The sequence below is a fragment of the Mus caroli genome, chromosome 5, assembly GCF_900094665.2.
Source record: "Mus caroli chromosome 5, CAROLI_EIJ_v1.1, whole genome shotgun sequence".
Classification (NCBI taxonomy): domain Eukaryota; kingdom Metazoa; phylum Chordata; class Mammalia; order Rodentia; family Muridae; genus Mus; species Mus caroli.
This window is the reverse complement of record NC_034574.1, coordinates 6502680-6516588: the sequence shown is the minus strand read 5'-3', so window position 1 is coordinate 6516588 and position 13909 is coordinate 6502680. Positions and strand designations below refer to the sequence as shown.

At 36.7% G+C, this 13909-nt stretch overlaps 1 long non-coding RNA gene across 1 annotated transcript in view; it reads left to right on the top strand.

Annotated features, from left to right (window-relative positions):
- LOC110295181 overlaps positions 1 to 8073 on the top strand; it is a 32902-nt gene extending 24829 nt beyond the window's left edge. Inside the window, exon 3 of the long non-coding RNA XR_002378020.1 lies at positions 6820 to 8073. This is a non-coding gene — a long non-coding RNA (uncharacterized LOC110295181). The remainder of the gene's footprint in view (positions 1 to 6819) is intronic.
- The last annotated feature ends 5836 nt before the right edge of the window (positions 8074 to 13909 follow it).

Here is a 13909-nt window from a genome sequence, read left to right as displayed (position 1 = left end):
CCAGTACCCCGGAGCTCTTGACTGTAGCTGCATATGTATCAAAAGATGGCCTAGTCGGCCATCACTGGAAAGAGAGGCCCATTGGACACACAAACTTTACATGCCCCAGGACTGACAGTCTTCAAGTTACATTTTTCTACCTAAGACAGATGGAGGCTGGAGAAGGTATAAAATATTTCCTCTCACCATTTTTTATGACCCAGTTATACAATATCAAATGAAAGAAGGAAAGAAAGAAAGAAAAAGGAAAGAAAGGTGTTACTATTATTTTGTTCCAGAGATGAAAGTACAATGGGCCTATAAAATAATCGTTAATGTTATTTTGGGTACAAATAAGAAAGTATATTACCCCAGATTTTATAGGGCAAGAGAAAAAGCACTCAAGGAAAATTGAGCATTCACTTGGATTTTAGAGGTTCTATTTGAATCTTGGAAACAAATTTCTGCTGGGAAATTAAAGGTTTTTCATTTATAATATACACTTTTCAATCTTTTAATTCTAAAAGAATCACAAAGTTTGTATTGGCCAGAGCTAACTAACAAGCTCAGAAATAATTAGTCAAATATGTTGAACAGACTAAACTTCTTAATACAAAATTAGAGTTAGGTATTAGAAGCTAATCATGCAAAGCATAAACATCAGACTAGCAACACGTGTTTTTAGCTTTAGTGTTATTTTTAAACTCAAATTACCTCAATAAAGAGTTAATACTATTGCCACACTCTTTATCTCTATTATGCAAGTATACCTAGAAATTTTTGACTTAATATTTAGTAAGAAGTAGAATAAGAACAAATTTAACAAAATTTTACAGAATTCAACATGAGATTTTATACTTTTCTACCTACAAAGTGGCTATTCCATGCCCAAACATAAATGTGTCTTCCACTTAGCACATAGATCATTAGTAAATGCTATTCACACCAAGGCTCACTCCTGTCAGCTACAATTTTCACTAAATGTAAACCTAAAGAGTGGGCGGGGGGAGTGGGAGGGGAGTGGGGGGAGGGTGTGGGGGGACTTTTGGGGTAGCACTGGAAATGTAAATGAAGAAAATACCTATTTAAAATAAAATAAATAAATAAAGAATAATAAAAAAAGAGAAACTCAAATTCAATCTTGACTTTCACCTCAAGATGTAGAACACATTTGAAGAGGTAAAATATATAACCAAGTGCCTCTAAAATCTTCTCTTAGAAAATGAAAGATCCCAGCCCTGCTTCCCTTGCCCCTCACCAACTGCAGCAGTCAGGAGATCATGAGAGTGGTAAGCTAGAAGTGTCCATAGATGATTGTAGCACTCAGGAGAACAGTCCTATACCTCTTCCTTAGGCAGCATAATAGAGCTGGCTCTGATAGAGGGAACATTGGTGAACTGGCCCTAGAGCAAGACTGTGGGAGAACTAGCCCTCACTACTCATCTGCAGTGAGGTGGCATGGAGTAGGACTGATGTCCTCTCCCCTCCCTCTTGCCACTTGAGTAGTTGGGAGGCCTGGCTCCCAAAGCATGAGAATTAGAGAGTTAATCTTCCCCCATCACTGATTAGAGCACTCTGGAGAGCAGGCCCTACGCCTGTACCAGGCAACACAGTGGAGCTGGCCCTGATGGTAAAGGCATGGGTGAGCCAACAACAAGTGTATGAGATGGAAAAGCTGTGCCCGACGCTCACAGGCTGCAGCACTTGAGAAAGTAGGCCCCTTTCCTTCACTGGGCAACATAGTGAAAGTGGCTTTGGAGGCATGGGTGCAGATATTCAACCCTCCTGAGGGCATGAAAGCAGGAGGGCTGACCTTGCCTCCTGCAGATGGCATTGGATTGCCTAACTGGAGCAGGATGGCAAGCTCTTCTACTACCCAGGCATACATCTAGGGCTCCGAGGTGGCCCACTCCAAAGTCTTCTGTGAATGATGGAGACATGTGAAAGGGCCAGTCCTGATGTTCCAAAACTGAAGAATCTCAATGACAACAGGGTAACAACAGGATAACTGGGAAGTGCCCCAGTGAGGATCCAATATTGATGATGTCACAGAAGCCAGAGATCTTGAACCAGACCAATGGATCATTGCAATGAAAATTTGCATGTAAAGGTGTATGGACAGAGGAATATATTATGGGTTACCATGTGACATACTACATCTTCCACAATAAGGTATTTTCTATGCTTCCTTTTTTTGTTGTTATTTTGTTGTTTGTGTCTATGTTTTTGTTTGTTTGTTTGTTGCCGAAGAAGTTGCAAGAGAGAGAGAGAGAGAGAGAGAGAGAGAGAGAGAGAGAGAGAGAGAGAGAGAGCTCTGCATTTAGTGGTTCAAAACAGTAGGCTATGGTCTCACAGAATCTACAGCCTTGGCCCTTCTGCCCTCTAGAGTCTCCATTGAAAAATCAGGCATAACCTAGTGGAGTCTGATAGAAAATCAGACTTGGTGTTACTTGGTCTTCTCCCTTTGTTGGTTTTAATAATATTTGTTCTGCATGTTTTGCATTTTGATTGTTAGTGGCAATTTGACTTTCTTTTCTGGCCCAATGTATTTGGTGTTCTGTATTCTAGTTTTACTTTTATAGATATTTTCTTTAGGTTAGAAAAAATTTTTATTACTTTGTTGAGACTATCTTATGGCCCTTTAAGCTGGTATTTATCTCCCTCTTTTATTCCTATTATTCTTAGGCTTTGTCTTTTCATAGAACCCAGGATTTTCTGTATATTTGTGTCACAATTTTTTTAGATTTAGCTTTTTTAACATATATATTTGTTTTTTCTATGGTATCTTCAAGCCTGATTTTCTCTCTTCCATATCTTAGATTCTGTGAATGAAGCTTGCCTTTGTAACTCCTGTTCTACTTCCTACATTTTTCATTTCCAGAATTCCCTCTATTTGTTTTGTTGTTGTTGTTGTTGTCATTGTTGTTGTTCTACTTCCATTTTCAGGTCTCAGCAACTGTTTGTCTGTTTGTTTGTTTGGCTTGGCTTGACTTTTTAAAAGGAATGTATTCATTTCTTCTAATTGTTTGTGTTTTCCTAGCTTTCTTTGAGGGATTTATTAATTTCCTCCAAATGTTTATATTTTCCTAAATTTATAGAAAAGATTTATTCATTTTTTTGAACCTTTATCATCTTTGTATGTTTGGTTAGGTCTTTTACTTGTGCTTGCACTGTGTTGGAATATTCAGGGTGTGCTGGCCTTTAGTGGAGACCATGGCAGATACTGGTTTTATCCTTGTGCTGACATCTAGCCATCTGTGTTTGGGGTGATTATACATCTAGGTAATGATTTCTGGGATTGTATTCATTGGGTGGATTTTATCTCTTGGTTTCCATTTCCTCTGGATTTTCAGAGAGTATTTTGACTATGTGTTGATTGTTTTGTTGGACGGCTTGAGTGGTATGTTCACGGGAATACTTGCTATTTTCAGAGGCTAGGGAGAGGGGATGCCATGAGCAGATGTAGTTTTATGGATGACCCTGGGAATTGGGATGAGGGTAACAGAAAGAGTGGAGTAGGCCCCCTGGCAGTTTACCTGGTCGTCTGGCAAGCATATCCTATGGTTGAGCAGGGGATGTCTGCCTGAATTAGGGAACAGGACACAGCAACAGGGTGGGAGGGAAGGCCACAGTGGAAATGGTCTCTGGGATCCACAGAAGACATGCATAGCTGAAGGGGAGGTTATGTCTGATGTTCTGTGATATTCGGTTGTAGCACTAGGGGTGACCCTGAGGATTGGGTCTAAGGGAAAACAGAGAGTGGAGAAGTTCTTTGGTTTCTGGCAGATGTAACCTGTGAATGAGAATCTTTATTCATTAATTGATATTACAAGGATGTATGTACAGACACACACACACTCCTAAATTACCTGATCAGCCTGTATAATGTTACTTACATGTATGTTTTCAGGTCTGACCATTTGACAATAGAAAACCAATTGGTATATTCTTCCCTAGGGAAGATTATTTCTCCTATTCTCAGTGTTTTTCAACTACCAGTTGTTCTTTGTGCAGGATTGACTCCTCCTCTTGGGTTTTATCTGTACAATTTGGCATGTTTGATTGTATCCTCCATCCAGCTCACATTTGGGTGGGCAGTTATCAGTTGGAGGTACTTTTTGGGTTAGGCAGTCTTTTCTACCCCAACTTCTCATTTGTGCAATTCTGTCTAGCTTAGACTGTGCAGGCCCAGTGCATGTTTCTATAGTCTCTGTAAGCCCACAATGGAGTACTACTTAGCTATTAAAAATAATGAATTTATGAAATTCTTGGACAAATGGATGTATCTGGAGGATATCATCCTTAGTGAGGTAAGCCAATCACAAAAGAAGTCATTAGATATGCACTCACTGATAAGTAGATATTAGCCCAGAAACTTAGAATATCCAAGATGCAATTTGCAAAACACATGAAACTCAAGACGAAGGAATACCAAAGTATGGATACTTTACTCCTTCTTAGAATGGGGAACAAAATACCCATGGAAGGAGTTACAGAGACAAAGTTGGAAGATTTAAGATGGAAGGAAAGACCATTCAGAGGCTGCCCCACCTGAAGATCCATCCCATATACAACCACCAAACCCAGGCACTGTTGCATATGCCAGAAAGATTTTGCTGACAGGATCCTGACATAGCTCTCTCTTATGAGTCTATGCCAGTGCCTGGCAAATACAGAAGTGGATGCTCACAGTCATCTATAGGATGGAACACAGGGCTCCCAATGGAGGCGCTAGAGAAAGTACCCAAGGAGCTAAAGGGGTCTGCAACCCTATAGAAGGATCAACAATATGAACTAACCAGTACCCCCAGGGCTGTGTCTCTAGCTGCATATGTAGCAGAGGATGGCCTAGTTGGCCATCAATGGGAGGAGTGGCCCTTGGTATTGTGAAGATCATATGCCCCAGTACAGGGGAATGAATGCCAGGGCCAGGAAGCAGGAGTGTGCGTGTTGGGGAGCAGGGCAGGGGGAGGGTATAGGGGACTTTGGGGATAGCATTTGAAATGTAAATGAAGAAAATACCTAATAAAAAATAAATTAAAAATAAGAAAAAAAGAGAATAAAATAAATGTGGAGAAATCTCAAAAAAGTGAAAGTAAACTCACAGTATGACTTTGATATCTAGTCTTTTATGAGATCAAGAGTCAAGCTATTAGTATCTGCAGTTTTGAATTAACAGTGTTTCAGCTACTATAACTAGGGTTACTGGTGTTTTAGTATACAACAGTTATACCTTCAAACAGCTGTCAGTAAGATGTTTGCACACACCCTGACCACTTCTCACCAATAAGTACTATACTTTTATGGATCTAGTATGATGGATTTTAGAAAATGACCAAATTAACATTAAAACTTGAAATTATCACTTATACCTTTATACGTACGTAATACAGTATAATGATATATCAGTCATTTACTTTAAAGATATGTAACTATATAAGTAGTAAAAGCTTTTAAACACACACAAACTCTCTGCTCTCGATTTGCTCCCTATGACCTTCAAATTATGATAAAAAAGAAAGTCAAATATGATTTAATAATAAACACCTTAATATTAGCATATAAATTTAAAAATTCTGCTCAGTATTTATATGTCTGCTTTTTTTCAAATTCATTTTATTGACTACATTTGACCCTCACAGTCTATAACTCATTTTGATTTAAAAATAACTCATATAAAAAAAGTTATAACTTTTTGAGGTCACCTGGATGACTACCATGAGAGGAAGAACACAAATGTCCTACAGCTTGAAATAATTTCTGGCTCCAAATTCAGTGCCAGAATGTGGATGTTAGAGCTCTCTCTCTCTCTCTCTCTCTCTCTCTCTCTCTCTCTCTCTCTCTCTCTCTCTCTCTCTCTCTGCAATGAACTCATCAGAATTTAGCACATTCAAAGTAAAATAAGATTTTATTATCTGTGCCAAAAATAAAATTACAACAAATAATTTCATTTGAATTATTTTGTGGTTCTAAGATGCACATAGAGACATAGGAGAATGTACTTGTTGGCAGCAGACAGGTTCATGTTTGGGTTTCATTTGCACGGCCACCACTCATGTGACCACTCCAAATTATTTTGCCAAATTCTTGGTGTCCATGACACAAATACTGCCTACTGAGAAGTTAATAATTTTCTATTTTGTTTCTGTTTTAAAATTCTATGCTTTTATTAACACAGTTTATATTATACTATTTACCTTCATTATATTAAAATTCTTTGTATACATTTCCAGAGAGTTCTATCCTTTGTGTCATAGACAATTGAACACAACCTGCATGAATTCATAATCTCCTCAGATATCTTTTTACCCCTGTATGTACATTATTTCATAAATTGCAGCAAATTCTGAGCTGTGGTTCACATTAAAATGCTGTCTTCCAGGCTGTCCTTCCTGTAACCTGTATCAAGCTTTCAAACTTTAGCTTCCTCAACCTGGACACACTTCCTGTGCTCACAAGGCAAACTATAAGGTGTCAACAATTCTGAATGTACAGTGTGATGGCTACCTTAGTTAGGTGTATACATGTTTTCTTATACAGAACTATGGATTTATATAGCTGGTAAATTCTATCTGAAGTTTCTACAAACACAGGGGATTTGGAATTACTGTGTCTCACTTCAGACTTCTCTATCCAATTATGCATTTTCATCCTTTCAAACATATTAATAACATTGTACAAGAAACAGCTCTGGTATTATCTTCTCTAGGAACAAAACTAAAGAATATCTCTACTTCATTTTCCTCCTCTCCTCTCATGTATAAAATTTCAGTGATTCTATTATTGCAAATGAAATTTATCTTTTAATATTGTCTTTCGTCATCTCTACATTTTTTTCAGTTTCTCTAGCTCTTCTTGACTGTCTCTTAGGCACACAATGAACTGAATGGAGAACTGAAAAAAAGAATAAGGCTACAAACAATATCAGAACAAGACAATGGCGTCTACAATTGGGAGAACTGTGTATCAGATTAGAGGCCTAAGGAAGAAACAAGAAGATAGAAGGCAACTCAGTGAAAAACCACAAACAGGAATTTTGAAAGAACAAAGCTGAAAGGCAGAGACTGGCCCAGTTTCCCTCTGGGGTATTTGCAATTTTAATGCTTTGTGTGTAGTTGAAGTAATCTTTCTTTAGTTCAGAGCTTTATTAATACCATGAATTTTCTGGGAATTAATGAAATTCATACCACATGGCAAGTACTACATAAAGCTTACCAAAGCAAAAGTTCACTCATTACACAAAATATTGTAGAGTTCTATAAATTTTCCAGTTCCCATTGGCTCAGGAATTGAGAAGAACAATAATGGTAACAGCAAAGAGAAAAGCTTGTGACGCTGAGGTCACATTCTGAGCTATCTTTCCTGGGGTACTAGTCTTCCTTCAGTCTCTGCTTCAAGGTCAACTTAAGCACAGAATTTCTTTCAAAGTGACTATTAAACTACTTTTCTCTGTAATGTTCTCCAGAAGGCCTGGCCTGTATTCTTCAGGATGGAGACTGATTTCTTTCTATCTGAGAGAACCTGAATTACCCTGACTCTCATCTTAGGACATCTTATTCTCTTACCATCTGTGTCTGGGTTCTGCCTAAGCAGCAGAGATGCTCTGTGATCTCCTTATTGTCTTGGGAAAGAGTAAATGAATGGAACTATTAAGTATAGAGTGCCATCAATAGGAATATGGAATTTATAGAATTTTTGTTATAACACCAGAGATAACAGTCTCAAATTCAGCCATTTAGTTTATAGTCAGAACCAGATTTTATATTTAACATCAGAAAACTGTGAAGGAAGCATCTATGATAGGTAAATATAAATTTTAAAGCCTCACATGAGGAAAATTATATCATAGGGCATCTTTAATGCTGGCTACACAATATATAAAACACCAAATCAAGAAATAAATGAATGAACTCTCATGCGGATAAGAACATAGAAAGTAGTGTTTCACACAACAGAAGGTGAAGTAAAACTGTTTATTATATTTACATTGAGACTCATGAATGGATTGAAAGTATTCCCAATACATACTTGACTTGATGCTCCAATTTTAAAATTTATCTGTTTAACATTCATGTAAATTTCAATTAAAAAAAAATATGATCTTTTACTTTACAAACCCAATAACAAACCATTTTTTGGCTGTTTTAATGCAAAAATAAATTATTCCTGACTATCAATACACATATATAAGAGTGTTGTCCACCTTAGTCAATGCCAAACATATTCATACCTGCTGATGGCATACAAATAAATGCCAATTTTGCTTGGCAATTGAGTTAGTAGCTTGTGCTACATTAGATAACAAATACCCTTGGCAGGACAAAGTAATGACTTTCAATCAACATCACAGAAGTATATTAGAATACATCATAGAAAAAGTTATTTTGACGATATGACAGTGTAGTACTATAACACACAAACACACACATACAAAAGACCAAATTAAGCATGCTTAATTTTGCTCAGTTTTGAGATTCTTTAGGCAAATTTTATATCAACAACTTGAGCATAGGCTATTTCACATAAATGTACTTTTTATTTTTATATTTCTATAGTAAGGTTTCCATGTGAAATAATACACCTAATACCAAAGGTGAAAGAAAATGTCATTTTTAAACTATAGCATACACTAGAAATCACATGTGTTATTTAAGTAATCTGATATTTTAAAATATTTTAAATATTTCAATTATTAAATATTTAAAATATTTTAAAATGATCATTTATATTTTGATTTTGATCTTCAATTTTATATATATTTAATATATATATATATATATTTATATATATATATTTAATCTATATTAAAGGATACTACATTGCAAAACTCTACTACCACACATACATGACCTAATCAGTATTGATAATTCTAGCCTAGTTATTTGAGTAAATAAAATGTTGTATCTTTATTTCAATTTTGTAGGTATCTAAGCTTTAGAAGACGTTAAATGTCTTTAGAATGATTATTTCTATGACTTTTCTCCCTTGTAAAATAGCATTGTGGTAATAACTACACCTTTTCAAGGAGCTGAAGACAAATCTACCATAAGATCACTTTGGGACATATATCTAAATATCTTTGGATCTTACTACATGGATACTAATTCATATATGTCCATATATGTTTATATATATTCATACATGTCCACTGCTGCTCTTTTCACAATAGCCAGGAAATGGACACACCCTGTATCTTTAGCAGATCATAAATGGATAATGAAAATGTGGTGCATATACATACTGGGCTATAATTCAACTATAGAGAAAAATATAAAACTCATGGATAAGTATATGGAACTAGGGAAAATCATCTTGTATGAGGTAACCAAAATGCAGAAAAACAAAGATCATTTGTTTTCTCTCATATGTGTATGCTATATTTGTGTGTGTGTGTGTGTGTGTAGATATATGCTTTTCATTTGGAACACCCATGGAGGTTATAGTAAGCCGCCATTGGGGAGAAAGAGTTCTCTCAAGTGAAGGGACATAGAATGCAGTAATATAAAAGAAGGGAATAATAGACTGTGAAAATTAAATGGGGTGGGGCTAAAGAGGTATGTTAGAGGAGGGAATATGTGAAGAGATAACTAACACTAAAGACCTTCCAAAATAGCCATTCAAAAGCTTCCTTAAAACAGAAAGAGAAAGCAATGGGGATTGAGTTAGACTGCAATGGAGAAACTATACCCCAATAACTACCACATGCTAGTACATGAATTAAATAAAAGTGAGAGACAGACATGAATAATGTCAGGCAAACAGTAGATACCCAAGAGATACCATATACTAGCAAATAAAGACTCCAGAACAAGGAATGGATTATATATTTTGAGTTGTTGGCTAGTGGGGCCACACAAACTCAACACACTACAGGCTATTTATTGCGTAATGTTTTTTTTTTTTTTTTTTTTATAAATTCCTAGAACCAGAAGTAATGTACTACTTCTAGAGACACCATAATTTAGTCAGACAAATGAGAAAAATCAAGCCAGTCCTCATTTGAAAGCTTTGTTTCTACTATCTAAGTTTCTTAGTGATGGATATCTTTGGGAAGGAAAAGATTCTCACACCACTGTGAACTCTCCAAGTTACTGTAGACTGGCCTGACAAAATATGCCCAAATGCTGAAGTAGTTGCATCAGTATTATAGAAGTAACAAACTAAGGGAAAGCTCCACGAGATGGAGCCAATATTTTTGAATTAGTAAACAGACCAAGAACCTGTGGGTAGATAGATCATATGTCCTAGGGGAAAACCTATTCTACCACAGAGCCTCATTGACATAGTGTTAAACTGGCCCCTAATTACTTAATTTATACTCTCAGACTGCTATGTCTTCCAACCCTCATTAGAGATGTTCCTTTTTGAAATAGTTGAAAATCAACAGAGACTCAGACCTGGTCTGTAGAGAAGAGACTGTGGACTCTTTGTGATAGGCACATCACAATCTTCCACACAAGAATATCAATGTTTATGGAAGAGGATGTAGAAAGATTGTAAGAGATAGAGTTAGTGGATAATGTCTAGGAAGCAGTAATTTACCAGGTACAACAATGCAGTTAACATATGAAGTCACAGCTATTACAAAATCCTAGCATGGAAGGGATGGGGTGGTGAGAGATGGGAAATTACACCATTGTCTGGAGTTATATATGAATTTGATATCTGACAGCAGTGGCAGAATCCAGTTTCTTTAATGATTTGGACCCTGCTATATTGTTCACACAACAGGGCAGGCCCCACCTTGAAGAGAAGTTAGACAACAAAAATTGGACTAGATAGGTTAACATACAGACTGAGGGATGCGGCAAACAGACAGACAGACACCCACCCACACACAGACAGGCAGACAGACAGGTAACCCATAGTTTAGGGAAGGTAATTTAAGAGGAGATAGGGGAGAAGGCAAATAAAGATAGCTAGAATATATTTTATAATTTCTCAATTAATAAAAATGCCATTTTGAGAAAATAAACCTTGAAACCAATGCAATCCCCATCAAAATTCCAACTCAATTCTTCAACGAATTAGAAAGTGCAATCTGCAAATTCATCTGGAATAACAAAAAACCTAGGATAGCAAAAACTCTTCTCAAGGATAAAAGAACCTCTGGTGGAATCACCATGCCAGACCTAAAGCTTTACTACAGAGCAATTGTGATAAAAACTGCATGGTACTGGTATAGTGACAGACAAATAGACCAATGGAATAGAATTGAAGACCCAGAAATGAACCCACACTCCTACGGTCACTTGATCTTCGACAAGGGAGCTAAAANCATCCAGTGGAAGAAAGACAGCATTTTCAACAAATGGTGCTGGCACAACTGGTTGTTACCTTGAAACCATTAAACAAGCAATGAATAAAATAAAAATGATAAACATACATGAATAATGGTAAAGAAACAATTCAGATAGATGAGAATACTTGATTTACTAGAATAAAATGTTACATAAAGTCAAAAGATTATATTTTATATGATGAGCATAGAGAATTCTATTTACAGAATAGAAAGACAAGTAATGCGTTTGTGACAATAGCACCAGAATTGTTATGAATGTCAGTACTGGTTGTCCTCTCTAGAGTAAAAACAGCAGGAGGAGATGCTGTTATACAAATGCTTTCCCTAAAAGCAAGGGAAATGACAGGATTCCAAAGTAGCAAAGGCCATATGGTGCTACTTAACCATCAGAAACAAAGTGGAAGCAATTATCCTAAAGAAACCAAGGTCAAACAGTAGGCAAGGTGGCCTGACTTTCACATAGCATTGAAAATACTTAAGAGAACTCAGTGTCCTTCAGGTCATTCGTGTGTATTGATTAACTAGGACAAAGAAATAAGATTGGATGACCCAAAGACTTGGGGTATGTGACCCATTAAGATTCACAATCTCTTGCTTGCTGAATAGCCATGTTTGAGGTGGTTCTCAAGATCTAGAACTCTGAGTGAAGATATGACAGACATCCAGTAAGGAAATGCTAATGCTGGATAAGGTAAGGATAGATACTAAAATTTCATCCAATATGTTCTCAAAGTGATCTGTAGACATTCAGGAAAATAAGTTTATGTTAAGGAAAAAAGAAACAGACAAACCTTTCATGGCTCTTAATGCAATATCTGAGTTCTATTGACGTGTCATTTCTTCCAGCTCTTATCACACATCTCTTAAGGAAGCAACACTGGTTTTGTCCTGAGAGACACTGAGTAAGGGAATATAGCCTCTATAGGGACTATGGTATCTGTAGGCTTTAAAGGAATTTAGTAAGCTGTAGCCTCCCCTCCCCCAGCCTTAATGGTTCCACTGTTTACACCTGGATGGAGCTTGTGGCTCAATCATTCTGCCATGCCCACTGCTGGAGCCCAACGCTTTGCTGGTCTGAAGCCATCACGTGATCATCCTGCTACTGGACCCCAAGATTATTTGGTGGGAATCGGGCCCCTCCCACTTCCTTCATAATAGAGTGCCGGAATAGTAAAAATTGAACCTTGAGCAGAGAGCTTTGTCTTGGTTCCTTCCTTTTCTCGCGCAGCCCAGCCCTTCTTCTCTTCCAGGTTTCCAAAATGCCTTTCCAGGCTAGAACCCAGATCTGTGATCTGCTGGCCGGACACAACAGTGAGCACACAAAGAAGTCTGTGTGAATTCCCTGGTCAATGAGTGCATTCAGGAGTGTATGTATATATTTCATGCTGATTCTATGGATTTTGAGATGTGTGTTTATAGTGGGAAAAGCCACTTAGAGGCCTCTGAAACAAACTTCACTCTCATCCAAGATGTTAAATAAAAAGGGCTATATTTATATTTCAGACAGAAACAGCTAAATATTTAAACTCTAAGGACTGATGATACCCATCATAATCATTTTTTTCCATCTTGGGTATTATATATAGCAGCAATTATGGGCAGCAATTTCAGACTCAGCCAGCTTGCAATTTAACTCTGTCATCAAGATTATGTATATATATACACATATATATACATATATATGTATAATTTTGATTAGAAAAGATTAGCAGGCTTCATGCTACTACTGTTGTATGACTTTTCAAGGGAAGAATTGAAGAAATATCTAGGTATTCATATAGGAACCCACTGTATAGAAATTATTTTATGTACAGGAATGTGGGTGAAGTGTTGTATATAGGAAGCATGGATAATTTAAAAGTGACTATGTCACTGAGAAGCCCATCTCAGCATGAATTATTGCCTAACAAAGTTACTTTCTTGTGGCTCCCTACATAAGTTGGAAGCAGTTAAGCTAGCTAGTGAATGTCCTTTGACAGGTATTGGTACTATTTATAAAACAATCTTGTAAGTTTCAGAAGCTTCTGAGGCCTGTGAGGTTCCTTCTTTATCTTTATATGTGCTTTTTATTGCCTGTGTCTTAAGAAATCTCCCTCCTGAGCAGAGGGTATCAATTCAAGGAATCTCTTCTTAGCCACTGCTGTTTGTGACAATAATGACATTTTTATACTTCTCAGGAAGTGTTTTACACTTATATAAAAATGGCAACAATCTCTGTCCCCAGTCCATTGTACCCTATGTCATTCTGACAGTCTATTGTCTCAAGTAACTACCACATTTTTATAAATTCAAATTTTCAAAAATCTATATGTCCATGATAGTGGTAAATGAACCAAAAAAATTCATCAGTTTGGTCAATCAAACCAATTGAAAAAGAGATTTATATTAATGGAGTTTTTATGTTTTATGGGCTGCTTCATGAAAAGCCTTATACTCTCTAAAGAACAAATGATCAATTCTCCATAATTAAGAATAATTCCTACCTAGAGTCATAAGGATCCAAAGGAATCAACTGAATATTTTGTTACAGTGTATTTACCATGGTATGCAGGATGCTGCTAGCCCAAAAGAGAACATAAGAGATGCAGATTTCAGTACAAGAAGCACTATCTCAATAGGCTCTATGGT